The sequence below is a fragment of the Poecilia latipinna genome, unplaced genomic scaffold, assembly GCF_001443285.1.
Source record: "Poecilia latipinna isolate Pla-1442-1.1 unplaced genomic scaffold, P_latipinna-1.0 Scaffold1461, whole genome shotgun sequence".
In the NCBI taxonomy this organism is placed as follows: domain Eukaryota; kingdom Metazoa; phylum Chordata; class Actinopteri; order Cyprinodontiformes; family Poeciliidae; genus Poecilia; species Poecilia latipinna.
In genome coordinates this window covers 34,622-54,317 of record NW_015114077.1, presented here as the reverse complement: position 1 = coordinate 54,317, position 19,696 = coordinate 34,622, and positions in this window count along the sequence as shown.

The following is a 19,696-nucleotide window of genomic DNA, read 5'->3' as shown; positions in this document are numbered from 1 at the left end:
GAAAGCAGTTTAAGCAAGAGCATCAGAATTCAAGCAGTTATGTGGCACTCGAATCCATCCGTGTGTGACTTGGGTGTTAACACCTCAGCATGATTTATGTCCCAAGCAGCATTTCCCTGCATCGCAAATAGCAAGACTTTCAGCTTCTCTTCTGCTGTTTTTGTATTTTCTAACATGACACATGAATCCCCGGTGGCCCTGGAAATCAGACAACCCAGGTGCAACACTAATATCCTCCCAGTATCCAAACATTTCCTTTAAAAATAACTGGCACATTGGGGCCCATAAATTAGAAGTGAGCGCTGCTCAAGACGTCTGGCTTCCAATAAGACCGTACCCAGAGCAATAAACTTTGACATTGGTGCTTGAAAAATGCCTGCCCTTTTTCATTGTCAAGTGTTACAAATTGATGAAATGAGTTCATCGATGTTCCCTGGTCATTATCTCTCCAGTGGCACTTTGTTTTACAGACAGAGGGAAAGGGAACAGTGCAGATTAGAGGCCCAGCCACAGTTTATCAAACAAAATCTAATATCATCCATAAGAGAAGAATCTGGAAATCAATACTTCATTACTAAATTGTTAGTGGGGATGAAGAGTAATTGTGTGAGTTCAGAGATGTGTCTCGGCGGCCGGGGCATAGGAAGTTCAATGTCACCCGGGAAGTGATAAGTAAAGGCACTGATGGGAAGAAACATTTCTGTAATGGGGGCTGCAGCAGGAGGGCAGTGGCCTGAGCACAGAACAGACAATAGACACTAGTTTGCCATTGATTGGCTCAACTATAAAGATGAAATGGCTTAAAGAGCAAAACTGAGAAAAAGAGGAAGACGGAATGAGAAGGAAAAAATAGAACGTGACTGAGAACCACCTTCTGAGTTCAACCTTCTTCAGGTTTTTATGCATTCAGGAGAATCTTCTGTTTTCTTGTCAGCCAAACAGAGATGCAGTGTAGTAAAAAAATAAAGAGTTTTGCTGCTTGCTACACTTAAAGGCTTCAGGTAATCAAATACATTTTAATGGCAGACAAAGATAACCTGACCCTAGGTTTCCAAACCCTTCTCCATGTTTGTTAAATCAGAGATTGGTTTCAGCTTCATTTGTCGTTCTACCGTCAGACTTGTTGAATGAAAAAAATCCACTGAATAGAAACTGTATGGCAACATGAAGTAGGCTAAGGAATCTCAAAAAGGAAAACAGTCTGTTTCAGATCATTCTTTCATTGAACTGTCTACACGTTCAGCTGAAAGATCCCTACATAAACTGGTAACTTGTTTGTATAATGTAGTGCTTTGATGCAAACCATTCAGCCCAGAACCATAAGGAGTGTGAGTCAGGAGATGTTAAACAAGCCTTTCACATTCCACAGCAAACCAATGAGACAGAATTAAAACAATTCTGCAAAGAAGAGTAGTCCAAAATTCTCCTTCTACAGTAGCAGTGGCTACAACCATTTATCAAATGTATGCAAACTTTTTCCACTTAGTGCCAGGTTCATTTGGCTAACTCTTTCTTTTACCCACACAAAGTAAGTACAATGAAAAGTGTGAAAAAACAGCAGACCACTTCATGACACAGCTACAGCCATTAGCGGTAGGTCCGTCTTAAATATGGATCAGCGTTAATGAACCCTTGTAAGTAACTTTGATGAAAGATCACATGCACACCGGGACATTCTGCACTGTTTAGAGTGCCGAACATTTGGCTTTCTGGAGCCCTCTGGCTCCTCTTTTGTTCACCGTGTGTAGGGGGGCACATCAGTGCAATGAGCACATCACCCCTGTGCAGCTCGGCATCGCCTCATCCGTCTAAAAGCTTGTGTCTGGAGTCCCTCTGACCCATTCCCCTTGCTCGCCATGTTCAGCCATGCAAATCAGAGTGCCTTCAGTTAGAACATTTATAAGATGAACCTGCAGCTCATGTCTGGAGCCACTGGGGGGTTCAAGGCGGTTGCTTAAAATATGACAGGAGAATTTGCAGTTTTAGGAAAAAGGTATAAAGTGAGGCCAGGTTTATGTAAAAAGTTGACTCAGACATAAAATAACAAATTTATAGAATTCAATTAACTGTTTTTTTAAACAAACTGGTGGCTAGTATTTATGATGTTGTCATATGCACTTCTATTGTCTCCAACACTGCCAAAAAGAAAGGTTTGTCAACTTAGTTAAATAACATATTTTGCTAGCAGCATAATATTTTATTATCCTAAGATGATAATATTGGTTGGCATTTTTCCTTTAAGTATTTGCTGGTATGTTCACATTATTTGAATCTAGTCTCTCTCTCCGTTCTTAATTTTTGTTGCCCCTTTTAGCAAAGTTGATATTTCTGTCCTTGCCTGTGTTAGTCATTATCACTACAACTTTTCACACAGAGCGTGAAAACAACCTGCCTACCAAACCTATGTGTTTCTTATCACTATGCAACATAGAAATGTTGTCTCTATGCAGATGATACTGAGCTTTGTTTATTTTTTTATACTTTGATGCAGAATGTGTGTAGATTAGCGGAAGTTATTTTCGATCATTGACTTTCCTAATATAGACAAAAAGCGCCCAAAACAGGAACGAACTGACCTGCAGTCGATGACATTCTTTGGTAGATGATTTATTTTCATACCTGATAAAACTTCAGAATTAGAAAATGGCTAACTGCAAAAATAACCAGCAGTCGCACCAATGCAACACATCAAATGTTCAAAAGGTGACGCCAAAGACACAACTAAAAACTAATTGCATAAATCAAATGAAAAGCAGATGAAGTCAAAACAAGGATCCATGTTTTCCTAAAACTTGTCAACATTTTGACAACTCTTCAGACTTCTACATTTCTTATTTTTACTCTTTTATTTTTGGCAAACAGAAAACTAGTTTTGTACAGCTTACTGCGCAAAACTGTACTAGTTATTTTCACCTCGACTTTGAAGCATTCATTCTGATTCACAAAAATATCTAAAGAAATAAACAATTTAAAAGGAAAACTTCAAAAGTAAAACAAATGGGGAAAAAATTACAACTACTACAACTGCTACTAATATACTTTGTCAAAGTTTAGAAATAAAACTGCTTGGTTAAGAAAAAGCAACAAAAAAAAAAAATTTAGGCTTATGAAAAGATCATGATTAGATCATGACATTCAAAACTCTTCCCTGGTCCTTAGTGTGGGAGCTGCTGGCTGAGAAACGCTGTCATGAGACAGAACTGTGGTTCATAGAAACGCAAAGTAGCAGCTCTTCCTCCGGTGATGGGGCTGAGTCCCTCATGCCAACCAGGAGAAAGAACATTCAGCCTGTTAACAGAGGAAAGTTTGAAATCAATTCTCTGCAGGATGAGGGGGAAATAAAATTAGGTTTGGAAGACTTTTACATCTGCAAAGCCAAAATCATGCTGAACAACATACAGGAGATATAAAAACTGTAAACATCCCTTATAAAACTCCAGTGGTGTTTGTGATGCAAAAATTTAACACCAGGAGAAATCATTCCAGTTTTTTCCACCTATAATGTGGCCCATATGCTGCACAATTTATCTAAAAACAAGTCTGTTAGGGGAAATGTACAAAATAATAATAATAAAAAATGTGCAGTTATCTGGTCATATAAGTGTGTAGAGATTTAAGCACTCACTCTGTTGCTCATTTTGCAACAGTTTTAGCATTTAGATAAACTTCAAATAAAGTTCTTGGTAGGATTTTCCAGACTTTTGTCCATTCTTATATTTTAGTTGAAGCCAAATCATCTGTCCAAAACAAAAGGCGCAATACACACAGTTCCCCAGTATTTACAGGTGTTAGGAACCAAAACGTATAAATACTTTTAATACATTAGCTGCATTTTCTTTCATATATATGTTCTACCAAAAAACTGTAGATAGGGAGATTTACTTTGAATAATTTGGAATTAAGTTTTGAAATCCTCAAATACTGAATTGTGAAGAAGCAGGTGCTCACTAGACATGGACAAGACGGGATAACAATGTTTGGAAATCGGACGTTTCTTGAAAGCTAATAAAAAGACAAGATAGAAACTGGTCGTGAAGGTTGCCGAGGCGCCAACAACAACAGTCCAGGACTTTCTGGGAAATACTGGTTGAGTTGACAAAATATGCACCAGTTGGTTCATGTCTCTGGAACACAGAGCACGGCTGCAAGACAGAAGCTAAAACATTCAAGCTAGTTCCTTATGGGAGAATGCATACACCCAAATCAACACGAGAATGAGTTAATGAAAAGAAAATGAAGGATTTGGAGTACCCGATACCAAAAACCACAACTAAGTCTGCCTGGAAATCCACAGAGCAACCAGAAGATGGCTCCTGTAATCCTGAAAAGTAAAATAGATCCTAATAATGATGAGAGAACATCAAAATTTTTGTATAAATTAGTTTTTTTATTTGTAATGTCAAGAACATTGATTTTTTTAACTTAATCTGAGCTGAAAAACTTTGTTGTGGACGACTACCAAGACTGACCAATGATTACAGTAAAGTTGAGCACACCTTTTCAACGGCACCATTAATTATTCCCCTCAAACATAAATGTTTTATTTAAACTACATATGAAATATAAAATATTAACAGTAAAAAAATGTTAAATGATTTTTCATGGTGTATGTTTTTGCACATAAAAAATGATAAGAGGGCTGGTTACAGTTGTAAAAATGATGTAAAGCCACATATGGTGCAATAATTGGTGTCGTCCTTTAAGGATAGTTTTATTAATATCATCTGGACAATAAGAAACTGAATTTTGCACATCTGTTTGCACAACTGCAACAGTTACAGAGCTCCATCTTCAAATTGAGCACAAACCTGAGAAAAAAACATAACTCATGTTTTGGTTCTTTGTTTCAGTTTAATTTTGTTCAACTGATCTCAAGTTTTTCAAAGCTTTTCTGGATTTCTTCTTGGATCCATCCATTGTTCTATTTACTCCGACCAGCATCCCTGTTTCCGCTGAAGAGAAGCATCTGCATAGCATGATGCTGCCATGACCATGTTTGCACTAGATTTATTTAGGGGTAGTTAATGAACCCAAATGCACACTACCATCAATTTTTCATTTGGAGATTAATGGAAATTTGGTCTGTCACATAAAATCCAAGTTAAAACATTCAAGCTTAAAGGTGAACATGTAAAAAGGTTCATACTGTATGAATACTTTTGCAGGGTACGGTGTGGAAACACCTGCAGCAATTAACACAGCTGAATATTTTTTTCTAATTAAGCCACCACCTTCCTTGCACAACAGATGATTAGTAATAAAACAAGCTGTAAGATCCACACGCTGCCATTTCTAGAGATGATATTTGAATGTTCAGCAAGTCTACTGCTCCTTTTAAAATAAGGAGCTCCCTGTTGTTGACAGAGAAAAACATTTTTTTTTTTTTTTTTTTTTTGTGTAGGGCTTTGACGTTGGTGAAGTGAGGCTGACAGTCCAGTAACAGGGGCCGTTTGCTAATGATTTTTGAGCAGCCCCCAACCGAGTCCTAAATGTCTGCAATATCCATAAACAACTCTATACTGTCCAATTAGGCAGACAGAGATGTACTGGGCTGTCAGACAGATTTGCATGGCTAAGCACCTGAGATCCAAAGGATGATGAGGGGGATGGTTCACCGGCCAGAGAGAGAATGTGCACAATGGATGACTTTCATTACAGCATTACCGCTTTACATACACACTCATCCAATTACTGCCTGGATTAATTGATCATCGTACCTTTCTTTTTCCTAGCAACAGCGTCGGAGCTGCTGTGTTTTTCTCCTTTCTGCTCTGCATCCCCTCTCCCAGGTTTCCAGTGAGAGCTCTTCATAAGAAAAAGAAAAAAAGTCTGAGGGGACATTTGGAGAATGGAGTGGGGGTTTTGTTAGAGAAAGCCGTCATGAGCCACCACTGTGAGGACGGCCATTTGCAGGATCGCATACGTTGGGAATAATTAGAATTTATGTGTGCTCGTCAATCCCGCCTCAGCCTCTTTCCTGCTGTAGAAGAGCCATCAGTGGTCAGAAGGGTTCACCGGAGCATGACTCATCCCTGAGCGCGTTTGATCAGAATGAATTATGCCTTTTAGATTCATTATGGCACTTTATTTCTCCTCTCTGTCCTCCTTCCTTGTCCGTTCAGCACGGGGAATGAAATGTACAAGACAGCGTACATATTTTATTGTATGCATGCTGTCATGCACGCACGGTTAGGGATAAGAAGTAGGAGGAGGCGTTTCGGCCTAGCAACCCATTATAACACATTTTTCTGAACAGTTTCTCTCTTTTTTTTTAAGGGAGAGTGGAAAGTTTCACAGAGAAAAGGAAACGTCTGTTTAAGCTGAGAAGCCGACAGTTAAAGAATAAAGTGAAACTAACCAACAGGAATACTTCAGAAGGACATCAGGAAGCTGCTTTTTTATTCTGTTACGTGCTTATAACTGCTAATGGGATAGGGTAAATGCTTCTGATCATCAAACAGATTCTGATATCTGACTAAATAAAATGAATACAGTATGCCGTTTTCAAAAATGATTTCATTTATGACGGGGAAAAGCAATTCAAAGCAGTCTGGCTTTCTGTAAAAAAATATAATAGAATGGAGTATAATGGAATAAATGTGATAAAACACAATTTCACAATCTTTTCATCCAGGTGTGATTACTCCTAAAAATCCCAAAAATCACTTAAAAAAATGTTCACCCTCTCCTGCTATTAACGTTTTACTTTTGGTTAACACAGAAAGTACTCCAACATCAGTTCTGTTACTTGTTGTGTATCTGCTCTGTCTTCTTAAACCCCCACTTGGTTGTGGAAGATGGCCGCTCAGAGTGAGTCAGGTTCTGCTGGAGATTTCTTCCTGTTACAGAGGGGTTTTTGCTCTCCACTGTTACTGCATGTTTGCTCAGTGTGAAGGATTGATGTAAAGTCAACAACTCAAGAGATTGTCTACTGAATGCTACATGTCAGTGGCTCGATGCAATCTGACTTGCATCGAGCAAGTCAAAAACTTTAAACTAATTTCAATAATGAACTGAGCTCAATGCTCAGCATCAATTGGAATGTATGGGTGAATGAACTGAAATCGTGTTTTATTGTAAAATGCCTCCAGGTGACATTTGTTGTGAACTGGCGTTTGCAGATGACATCGTCATCACTGGTTTGATCTGCATACAGATGGTCAAGGTGCTGCTGCCACTGTGAAAACAGTGAAATGCCTGCAGCTTTTTTCAGTGTTGTTAACTTTTAGGAAATTTGTACCCTTCCCCTGACTGCTACCTTGAGAAAATGGGATAATTTTGGTCTTTTGTGCTCTTACCATTACATTTTTTCCCCTCTAACTGGTTTGTTTGTTTTCAACAGATATGATAAATACACAAGCCAGGAACAGTTTTCTATTTTGAAAAACCAAATAATTTACCAGGAGTGTGTGCACTTTTGAGATCCTCTATCTGAAGAGCAATGTGAATCAGCGTGTGAATGCATGGGTAAAATAAACGTCCAATGCTCAAATGTCCACCATCTTAACGCAGTTAATACAGATACAGTGATGCGTATCAAACATCCAAACAGTAAGACCACAACATCATTTGGAGAGAGCAGATTGCATCAACTCATTTCTGCATTTTTAATTGTTTTTTTTTTTTTTCTTCCGTGGCTCCACTTCCCTCCAGGGACGGAGCCGAGTCTAACAGAAAGGTTAGTAATCTCTGATGCAAGCAAGCTGCTAGATTTCAGATCATGTCAAGTCTTTCTCTGTTAGCGTTTTCTGCCTGGTTAATAATGTAGCTTCCCATTCCCCTCATTCATTTATGCAAGCCAGCAATACCTATCCAGATGTTAGGGGGGAAAAAGTGATATCTGAAATAATTACTGCTACCAAGTGGTCAATCTTCTCTAACTGTTGTTTTCAGCCTCTCATTCAGAGCTTCATCAGTAATCAAGGGTTAATTTCACACCTCAGTGGATTGCCTGCCTTAATCTCTATTCAGTGTAATTAAATCTGTCCAATAAAAGGGAGCTCTTTTCCTCTTTGTTCTCTCACATCTCCTTCTCCTTTTTTTTATTGTTTTACACCCATCACATCTCATCGTCTGAACTACAAGCCATCCAGTCTCGCTTGACAGGCAGAATCTATCCCTAAAATTAAAACATTCCTGACCGAGATTGTAAGAGAGGAAGAGTGGGAGGGAGAAGGAAAAAAGGGGGAGTATGCAGAGTTCGGCAGAGGGAAGGGAAAAAGGGAAAGCGAAAGGAAACTGACACATCTTGTGTCTGTTTTACTTTCCTTTTTTTTTTTAATTCAGCAGAGTGGAATGTGAAGATATGACCCTGTCAATCAAGACTCGTGACAAGTTTAATCACGGTGTGCCCTCCACAAAATCAGGGCTAAATAGGAATGCAAATAATAGAGCGCTGGGGCCTCTTATAAATGGTAATCAAGAGGACTAATCAACTGACAGATCCACAGATCTGGCTTGCTCAAGGAGTCACTCAAACTTCTTTTCTTTTTAAGAAACATTATCGTGCAGGGAAATTAAGCAAATTAACATCTCCATTTGAGTAATTTTTACTTCAGTTACTGCATTTTATTAACTATTTATTTGATTAATCGACTGCCTTTTTTTTCCCTCGCTGAGGAGGTGACAGCAAGTTGCACTTAAAGCTCCGCAAAAGGGTATTTTCCTTTGAGAGACAGACCAGGCACCAGATTTTCTGAACAATGTAAATGAGCCTTGCCAATACACTCCTCTGTGATCTGCCACAGAAGTCAAGGGCTCCAAGACGACTTTGAAATGTTGATTCAGTCGAGAGTGGTGACTTCCCTTTGCACTTTTAAACATACAGCTGATCTGAAGTTTCATGTGTGCTTGAAACTTGTGAAGGTTGCCTTTCTCCCCAATTGTCAAAGATGTCAAACTTAAATGTGAAACTCTGTCTTTCCCTGACTGCATCAAAAGTCAAAGCAGTTCTTTCTTACAGAGTCCATAAGATAAAAGATAAGGGGAAAATCTATTATTTTTCCAGATCTGTTTGTCTTTCATTGCACAGCTCATACACAATTAGATAGACTCTGTTAAAGCTTTAGGTAGCTGTGGTTAATACATAAATTGTTCACTGGGCGAGTCTCATCCAAGTGCAAAAGTAGCACAAATTTGAGGTGTTAAAGTTTGGCTTTATATTTACATTTATACCAGTGATTTATCCAATGAGGAGGGAAAATCAACAGAGATGCTGTTTGAGAGAAGAAACTGGAAGACCCAACAAACCGGCACTTATGATGGAGACTCCTGGGTGCAGCACTGTACACACTTTACATGGAGATGTAGAAAGCACATAAAGTAAATAAAGAAGAGTTTTGTTCAGTGGAACCACAAAGAAAATATATGCAGAAAAATATATTCACAAATCACAACAAAACAGAGGAAACAACTAAGCTTAGCGCCTCTGCAGAATCAGAATGCAATACTTGGTTGTGAGTGCTGAGTCAGCTACTCCTTAGAAAAAGAAAATTTTCTGTACTAGAAAAAACTAGGCCTATGGAAAAATTATACCACTTAACATATTTTGTTGGAAGCATTGGTAGAACATTACAGCAACTTTGAAAAACCCAGTTAATCATGCGTTCTAACAGAGCTAGGGTTTTTGCTTTGCAAGGAATTTCAAGTGTATTTATCTGCATAGGGACAATTCAAACTGTTTTACATGATGAATATATGAAACAATGTAAGATTGAATACTTTATAATGGCAAAAAAATTAAGTTTTGAATAGAGAATAATTAAACATGTTCCAATTTTTATTACTTGACAGCAACTCAGAGTAGATGAGGTTTTGTCTTTTTTAAATTAACTCAGTATTTCAGCATAATTTCAGTTTTCTGGAAGTTTCTTCCAGATTAGAGGAACAGAAAAACTAAATGCTGCTTCTGCAGGTTTGGTTCTGATTAACTGAAACACTTTTTCTCCCATAGTTACAGGATTTCTCTTCTTTGCAAAGTTGTGACTGTAATTTTGAAAATGAAAAATTATAAAAGAAATTGGAAAATATAAAACAAATGTTACCTGGGTTGTATGTGGCTAAAACTGACAAGATTTCATGACGTCTTTTGGTATTAAAACGGCCTTAAAATGACAAAAGCATAACAACAATGTATGTACAAGTCAAATATGAACTGTTATCCAACACTGATTATATTATTTATGATTTGGTTTGCAAAAAAGGGAGAAAAATGCTATCAATCTTGTCTCAATGTGTCTAATGATATGGATGCATCATTACACTCTTACTGTTCAGTTTAGAATAATCCAATTCAGGTTAGACCAATAAAGTATGTTAGCTTTTGAGGCATTTGAGTTTCAAATACTGAAATGCAGCCTAGATTCTTTACAAAAATTGTAATATAGCCCTTTAATTTAGCAAATCTTTAGAAACTTCCAATCAGAAACCAACTTTATCAACATCCGTATTTTCTTTAAGGATGTACAATATGCACAACGTACAGTCAGAGGGTTGCTCAGTCCCCATTCACTGGGCATGCAAATCAGCAATACAAAATTTAGAGCTTTGGCTTTATGTTATCTTTAATTTACCAAATTAGTGGAAAAATAAATTCAAAGAGGGTAAATTGGATTTCCGTCAGCATGATCATACATCAGCTTCGATGGTTTGGTTTGTCACTGAGAATAAAACGAGTTATATGGCACGTCAAACGGATTAAACATTTTAAAGACTTAACGCTTCCTTCGATCCCTAATGATGGCTTACAGGCCAATTCTCTGGGGGGGGAATCTAAGTGCTTCCAAGATATAACATCTTCACAGGCAATCCACATAACCCAGAGTGGCAACGCCAAAGGGAGACTTACACACAAGCCAAAAGAGTGACTAAGAGACGTGTCAGAAGCGCACATCACATATAAATCTCTGCAAACAGAACATTACAACATAAAATCCTCTTTCACCTTCGTGCAATGACTCATCTCTGCAAATTACAAAATTTAGGCATAAATCTGAAATGTTAAGGTTTTGCTCTAAAACCTATGGCTGCTCTCTTTCCCGTCTTATTATTTAGCCAATAATGCACATCCAGCATTTCATTTCACATTGATAAAAAACTAAATCAAGAATGTCATCAGTGATGTTACATAGGACATTCAGCTCATCCAGCCTCACCTGCAGAGGACAATCAACATCCAAACAATGGAGGAGCCAACAGCAGACATCATTAGGCTTCTTAACACCTCACAACACACAGACGGATTGACATCCAGCCAATTTGGCCATGAGCTGAGAAAAGCTACTAGTAGAGTGCTAGCTCACAGTGGAATAATGATGGCCTAGGCCTGTCTTGGCCCTTCAGAGGCCTTTTTTGATCAGCAAAAGCAAGAACCCAGCGTGACGTGTAATTCAGTTTACATTCATGAACGTTACCTGTGGCAGATGATCAACACAGATGTTATTAAATGTGATGCACATCAGCTTTGCAGAACAACACCTGTCACCTGTCAGTCAATGCTTTCTGCAGTGTAGCGCACGCTGAGATTAAAAGCTTATTAAAACAGGGACAAAGAGACTTATAAAATCAGCATTTCAGAATGTATAATTTGCTGACAACAAATTACACCATCAGTTTAAATTAAGAAAGAAACAGCAGAGATCATTTGGCACAGAGCTGAGATCTGCTCCGGCCTGTACACAGCTGGATGGACAGTATGAAGACAAATATACAGGGGAATGATGCACGTTATTTATAGCATCCAGATAACACATGGTTTGGAAATTGACAGGCCCCCCTAATGATGCTCCTCAAAGTGGCATGGATGCAGACGAGTGGACCTCTTCAAATGGGAGGCCAATCCCTGCTGACACAGGGGATAATAGCCCAGCATTGAGCCCATTGTCTGGGAACCACACACCAAGGCATTTGGAACCGAGCAGCCCCTGTTCCTGTGGACAAATGATCCGCACTCTGCCAGGGGATGTCAGCCATCAGGACTCTCCGTCAGTCTGTTCACATGAGGAATGATGGCAGAGGCCACTTTCCTTAACCCTGTTAGTTTATGAATAAATACCTGTGTAGAACCAAACATCCATCTGTCTACCTAGTTACCTACCTACCCACCTATCTTCTCTACTACTGTAGCAACGGATTATGTAGTCAGTTACTCTTCTCTGTTTGGGTTCATTGTCCTCCAGTTTTTTGATCCAATTAACCTCTAAAGGTCAGACTGATGGTCTCACTTTTGATTGTAGGGTTCAAATACTTCTTAGTGCTGGAACTATTAGAATTTGATGGTCCAATTGGTGACTCAAAGTTACTTTCGCCCCCTGGCTGAAAAACCAGCCCAAATCATGAAACTTCCACCACTGTGCCCTAAAGTTTGCAAAAGATGTTTGTGCTGGTATCCTTTGTTTGCTTTTTACCAAATATACCACTTTGCATCATAACTGAGCATCTCAATTCATTTCTTTGGAGCTGATTGGCTATACGCCCAAGAAAGGAGATAAGAAAGAGTGTAGAAGTGTAAAAAGGTCAAGATAGTTTCCATTGGGTGTACTAATGCATGTTTAGGTAAATCTGGTGCTTGAACTATTAGCATAGGCAGCTATATGCATTTTTAAAGGAGTTTTCAAGTATTTGCAGATTCCAGCTATTCTTGAGCAGCTGAGAAAAACTGTAACATACAAACACTGACAGTTTGTATCATGATAAATACAATACTAGGTTGTTTGGCATGTCTCTGACCTCTGTGCACTCGAATGCCAAAATTAATTTACTAGAACCTGCATTCTAAATGTTTGTGAACATTTTTTTATACTGTAGAATATGAAGCTGCAAATAGTCTAGAAATGGCCTCATAAATTCTCATGACTGTTGGTCAAGAACAGCTTTGTCTAGAATGTACCACTGTTTCTCCAAAACAAAAACCGGTACTTACATACTTAGACACAGATATTCAGCTTCAGTTTTAAAAAGTCTAAGTAATTCAAATTATCATATCGCATTGGCTTGAATGTAATTATAAGGATGACATATATTGGTATAAATGGAGCTAATCTGACCTGAATTTCTTTAAAAAAAAAACATATTGTACCCCTTACAGATTTCTTCTCGAAAGTAGGAACCTTGCTATATCTTGGGAAACTAAACAGTATTTCAGAAAACAGAATAACACACCAACAGTCAGGCATGATGGTGGTAGTATGTTGGTTGAGCTTGCCAAACTTCACTAGAATCTTGACAGCTTGCCATAAGTTATATAACCTCAGCTTCTGCCGTTATAGAATAGGCCATCAGTTTGTGTCTGAGCGGCACTTGGGTTATGCAAGAGGGAAATGATCCAAAGCACAATATTCCATTTGTCTCTGAATGTCATTTTAGAGTGGTCTAGTCAAAATATGGACTTAAACCTGACTGAGATGCAAGTGTTGTGCTTTAGACAGACCATTCATACTCAAATCTCTCCACTGTATCTGATTTAAAACAATTTTGCAAAGGAGAGTGAACCAAAATTATTCCACAGAAACATATTCAGTTGTTCCTGATATTAGCTTCAGACACTTGTCACTCTTCAAATAAGGCCAGATTTAGTACAAAAAAATCATATTTTGCAAAGTGCAGTTTCATATTTTCTCAGGGAAGTCTTTGATTTATCTTAAAATTTGACTATCTATCTATCTATCTATCTATCTATCTATCTATCTATCTATCTATCTATCTATCTATCTATGTGTCTGTTTGTCTGACTGTCTAAAACTGGATCTGTTAAAATTGCAAGTAAACAAAAGAAACACTCAGCAGCCATTATAAACCCACCCACAGCTGCCACAGGGACCTCCATTAAGCCCTGCGTTCCTGAGATGCTCTGGTCTTATCTGATTCATCAACAAGACGCTGGCTGGCATGATTTATCTATGCCACTTACTTGTTTTCATTTTGCCCGGGGGCTGCTGCCAGCATCGGGGGCTTCTTTTTACAATGTGACAGCTCCATCTCAAGAGAAAAGACTCCCTGTGCAAAAACAGTGCATCAAAACAAATAAGGCCCGAGCCACTTAAGAGAAGTGGCTGGCTCAGGACCCATTTTCACTACATGTCAAGCAAATGATGCAACGGCACGCGCAAATCTGCATTACTTCTGTGCTCATTTCCTTTGTCTGCAAATTCCCCGTATGAGCCCGAAAATGGGGTGTGAAAATAAATACCCCAATACATGCCTGCTTCTCCTGTTCACTCAGACAAAGAACAACTGGAAAAATTGCAAATTTGTTATTGATTATCTGTATGCTTTTGTCCGTACGGCTTTTTATTTCTTATGAAAATTCCCCACCTTCTAGTTTACGTCTCTCTTCACCTCCTTTGCTGCTTAAATCTACAGGCATCGGGACGCGCTTGTACATTAAATAAGAACTGTCACCCTGGGCAACTTGCAGCAATGAAGCATTTATTCTGCTTCACATTTCCTGGCACTTAGAATTATTTCCTTCATGCCTGATAACCAAATTACAATATGGCAGGTCTCCCCGGAGCCACGGGATTGTTAGTGCCAGCTCACAACATACTTTCAACTGATGTGGCATTTCATGTACAGCTGCCAATCAAAGGCAGCAGAAGGCTGAGATGTAAATGAGGGCGGGCCCGACGGTGTTCAATTACTGCTCTGAGCTCTGCATAATCCCCCTTCCTACTGACTGACTGACTGACAGCTCCACATTCCTCCTCATCCCCAGCTTTCTCCCCTAATTTCTCCACCTATGTTTGGCCTCACATTGGGACACGGAATCAGACATTGAAGGGAATACTGTCATTTCCGTTTTCATTCACGATCCTGCATAAAAAATGTATTGTCTGAAACCTGAGGAACAATAATGGAGAGGAAGGAAGAGCACTGCCAACAACAAAAACCAAACAATCTGTGAGGCCTATGCATGTCAATGAATCAAAATTTGGTCTAAGAGGTAATTCATTTCAGTTATGCAGTGGACTTCATCTTTTTTGCGGTTCGGATTTTCCTGTGGAATGTAACTCCAAATTATTCACAAAACGTTTTCCTATTGAAGGACTTTGTCATAAAGGATATTTAAAATATTCTAAAGAAAATGTGGCTTGTGAAGTTGACATACCTGGGAACAATGCTACTTGACTCTAAGGTAGCATTGTGTTTGTAAAGCAGCCAAACCTAGAGCTGCTTTCCTGATTGGCCATACTCCCAAGAGCTGAGATAGAAGGCCGTGTACGCTAGCTTCTGAGGAAGAGCTTCTGTACGCTAGCTTCTGTGGAAGAGCTTCTGTACGCTAGCTTCTGTGGAAGAGCTTCTGTACGTTAGCTTCTGTGGAAGAGCTTCTGTACGCTAGCTTCTGAGGAAGAGCTTCTGTACGCTAGCTTCTGAGGAAGAGCTTCTGTACGTTAGCTTCTGAGGAAGAGCTTCTGTACGTTAGCTTCTGTGGAAGAGCCAGGGCCATTTCCACTGAGTGTATTAATGGATATTTTGGCTTATATATCTGTGGATTTTCAGCTATTTGCAACACATTCTGGTCCCTAATCCCTGTGAATACCAGAGGTCCACTTTATAGAGGAGTTCTAAACCTAAATAGTTAATGCATATAAAAATCTATCAAAAGTTCTTTTTCTTTTTTTTTTTTACTTTCACGTGTCACAAAAATAAACCAATCAGGCAACAAATAATTTTCTTTTTACATATATTTTCCTATTTCTCTTCTTCTCACTGTCGTCATTGCCTTCAGCAGAGCTGCAAATTAGCACACAATCCCAGAATGCAATGCAGTATGACTTCAATGAGCAATTAGCAGTTGCTCCATTTCACTCATCTGCATTGTTGGATTTTGTCTCTCTAATATTCCTCCCATAAATTATTCATTTCAATCAATCAAATTCATTTGTAAAGCACATTTCAGCAACAAGGCAAGTTCAAAGTGCTTTACAACATCATAAACACATCATACAGTCAACGATTGCGAAAACCAGTAACAGACATTGCATTTTGTCAAGTCCCATCATTAAAACCATCATTACATATCAAACATGTTGGTCATTGTTCCATTTGTTGTGGTTCAAAACCAACTAAACCAGTGAGTTTTTGGTCAATCCAGCACCGACGTTACTAAACAGACACTGGTACGTTTGGGCAGTGTGGACTGGTATTAAGACTTCCTGGAAACTCAATGGTCTTTTTTATTTATCAAACTTTATCCTTCCACTAAACTTCCCTTTGATATGCTTGAATCCAGCCCTCTTTAAACAGCAAATTTTGAGGTTTGCCTTTCCTTTGGAGGGTATCAACTAAAGTCTGATTAACATCTGACATGTCACCAGACTTTTGAATGATTATGTAAAGTTATGATATCACATTTCTTTATCAAAAGTTATCTTAATTCGTTTCAGTGAGTCCTTTGTGGCACCATGTTGCCTAGTTTAAGTGGTTGTAAAGAATGAATGGATGCCTAACACAGACATATTTGTATTAATAATCTTTATAATATTTGAGCTTCAGTTTATAAATGGAATAAATTAACTTTATTGATGATATTCTACTTTACCGATAGTCACCATATGCCAGGTCAGAGTCCTTTTGTTTCCACAATATAATTTTCCTTTTTTCATTTTAGAGAACAACAGAAATTGCAACAGCTGAGTGGGCAGAGACAGTCTTAGCATCCTACCCAGCATCAACCTTTGGTAAATACTCAGATTAAGAAGGTCCATGAATAGTGCTGGTATCTTCTGCTCTTTCTGTCATAAAGACGCCTTTAAATTCCTCCTAATCCTCATGTTAAAGGTGTGCCAGCTGAGTGGCTTAGGCAATGTTCTGCTACTGACTGACAAATGTTGTCATTAGACCTGCAGGATTCAAAATGCTATGCTCTGCTCAGTACTCTTTTAATACCACAATGCATCATGGGCTGTAATTCTATACAGCTCACCTAGCTCCGTTTAATTTTAAAATATCAAATTGTTTTCCTCCACACTCTCTTGATTTCATCTGCAGTCGTCATCGCCGGTTCCCCCTCTACATCGTCTGTCTGAAACGGGCACTTTTGTTGCATTCCAAGAGGTTGATAAATCAATCCATCAAAAAATTCTTTGCGGTGAAACTCAATCAAGAAAGGTCATGTCGGCGGGAAAAGAACAGATTAAATTAGCATTGAATTAGACATGGAAAGTGAGCTCTGTCAAAACCATCACTGTGCTCAGCACAATTAGAATATGTTAATTATGCATTTCATTAAGGGGCCTCAGTGCTCTTTGAATGTGAGATGAAATGTCACTAGTGTAGGCAGCCGAAAAATGGAAGATTGCCAGGCACAACTTTCTTTGTGCAATGTGTGACACCTTCATTAACATCAGGGATTGCTAGTCTGATTAGACTTTTTGTATTAGTTTAAGCCTTTAGGCTTTCAAATGCTATGCCTTTTTTCTCCTTTTTGATGTGGCAGCTAAGACCCTTCTCTGTTTCCCAGCAGATATTGTCTGTGGTTCAGTTCTTTGTTTAAAATCTCAAACATAATGCCATAACACCGGACAAAACACTCATTGTCTTCGGGTGGATGACGGCATTTACCTCGTCTTTGTTTCTTATAATCTTGGGTCACTTTCAGAAATGTGGGAGTTTGAGAATTCCTCTACTGCATATTCAGTATCAGGATTCTGGGGTAAAATACAATGGATATTGATGGGAAGAAGGGTACGGAAGAATGTTAGGTAAAAAGAGAGGGAAACAGGAAGGTACAACAAGTTCTTAAGAGTTAAAAACTATTTCTAAAAGCAATTCAGGGTCAATTATTCAACTAGAAAGACCACTACTGAAGATCATCCAAGATGATTGCCAATTATCCCCTGAAGTGGAAATTCCAGCAAGCTTATCACAAGGTAAGACGATGCGTTGCTGAGACAAACTGAAAAAGTTCTCCTCTACAAAAAGAAATATCGCTTTGGCTCAGAGTTGCACCAGTTTGAATAAAAACACCTTATTTTCCAAAATGACGTACCAACACACACCTCACCTGGATCCAGAGTTTTATTTCCCAGTGTGGCCCTCTAAAGACCTATCCGATATACTCTGAAGATCTATTAACAGAACAGCTGTTTAGTCTGCTTTAATCAGACTCTGGCTCATTTGCCTAGAAAGTGATGCTCACCAAAAAAAAAAAAAAAAAAAAAAAAAACTGGTCCATCTAAAAACTTAGGTCTTGGCCTGGCTGAAGTGAACCCTGGTGCAGTTTGAATGCCTATGTGAATGCCAAACGGACCAGAGACCATTCCAAAAGCAAGAAGCGGACTACAGCACAGGGTATTCTGATTAAATACAACCAAAACAAACATGCAAGTCTAGCGTTAGCAGGAGAAATAGCTCTTGGTCTTTTGCCAAAGACAAAAGACTGTTAAAGTCTGACACCACTCCATTTTTGTTTACATCTCATAAAGCAGGGAGTTGCACTGAGAGTTTTCTGCAGAGGTTTTTGTGTCCTTTCCTTCAGTAGTTCTTGGTGCATTGCCCTCACAGATCAGGGGTAAACAGGTTTTTTCAAAATGTTTGGTTTATTTGACACCAAATAAACCAATTAGTGTGAAAGCAAACTGCACCAGCTGAAACTGTATCAAATGTTACAAATTTTGTCCCCACTGGAACAAAGTCTGCATGCTTAGACATCTTGTGCACCTTGAGATTCTACATAACGTGGTGGTAGAAAATGTTCATTTGAACTGGTGATGAAAAATCATCACCAGTTTTGGTGATGATTTTTTACATCACCAAAACTGCTGCTCACTGGATATGTTTTCTTTTTTTGCAGACCAATCTATGTAAGCCCGAGAGATGGTTGTGAATGAAAATCAATCAAAAGAAGATTTTTATTGTTAACCTGTTTACATTTATTTATTGTTGAGATTGACATTGCCTGTGCACCGTGTTCTACCAAACTTTCAGTCTTTTGTAAGAGGCCAAAAACGAAACACTGAACATTGAAAACTGAACGTCAATCAGACTGAATTTCTGCCTGAATGCATTATGTTGACGTGATTTGATTCTGGTTCTTTATTTTGTGTTAGTCAAACAATGACATTATTAAATGTGGTGTTCATCTGAAAGCAGACAACAAAATCTTAGTTTAAGATGTAAAACCCAGAAGGCTATTTTTGTTTCATCCTGATACAAAACATTGGATCTTTTTCGTGTGCCTAAACCTGAAGGTATTTTTTTTGTTTTTATCATTAACTTCCAAGTGAACTTCAAAAATATACCACATGTTGAGACAGCTGACAGGTCATCACACTGCATTTTGTGGCAATCAAACGGAGACCATTGTGATAGGTAAGTGAAACTCGCCTCGTCGCTGCGGCTTACATTACAGATCAGCCAACTTTGAAAACTTCATTAAAACAAAATGAAAGCATTTCCCCTTGCACTTAAATGAAATCGACATGCTTCAGGAAGAAATGATGAAAGCTAGAAGTGGGAGCTGTCTTCACAATCTCAGCGCCCACATACTTTGATGGCATAAGACGATTCTTGCATGCCGGAACTTTATTGTAGGAATGATTGTTTCTGGAAGACCCCATCTCACAGATGTAATATAGATGTCTTGAATGAATGACTACCTGCTGGTCTATCTCTGTACTCATAACTGTGAATATACAGTGTAACACTCGCTATGTGTTTACAGTTAATAAATTTGTAATAAGACCAGAGCTAGGTTCGG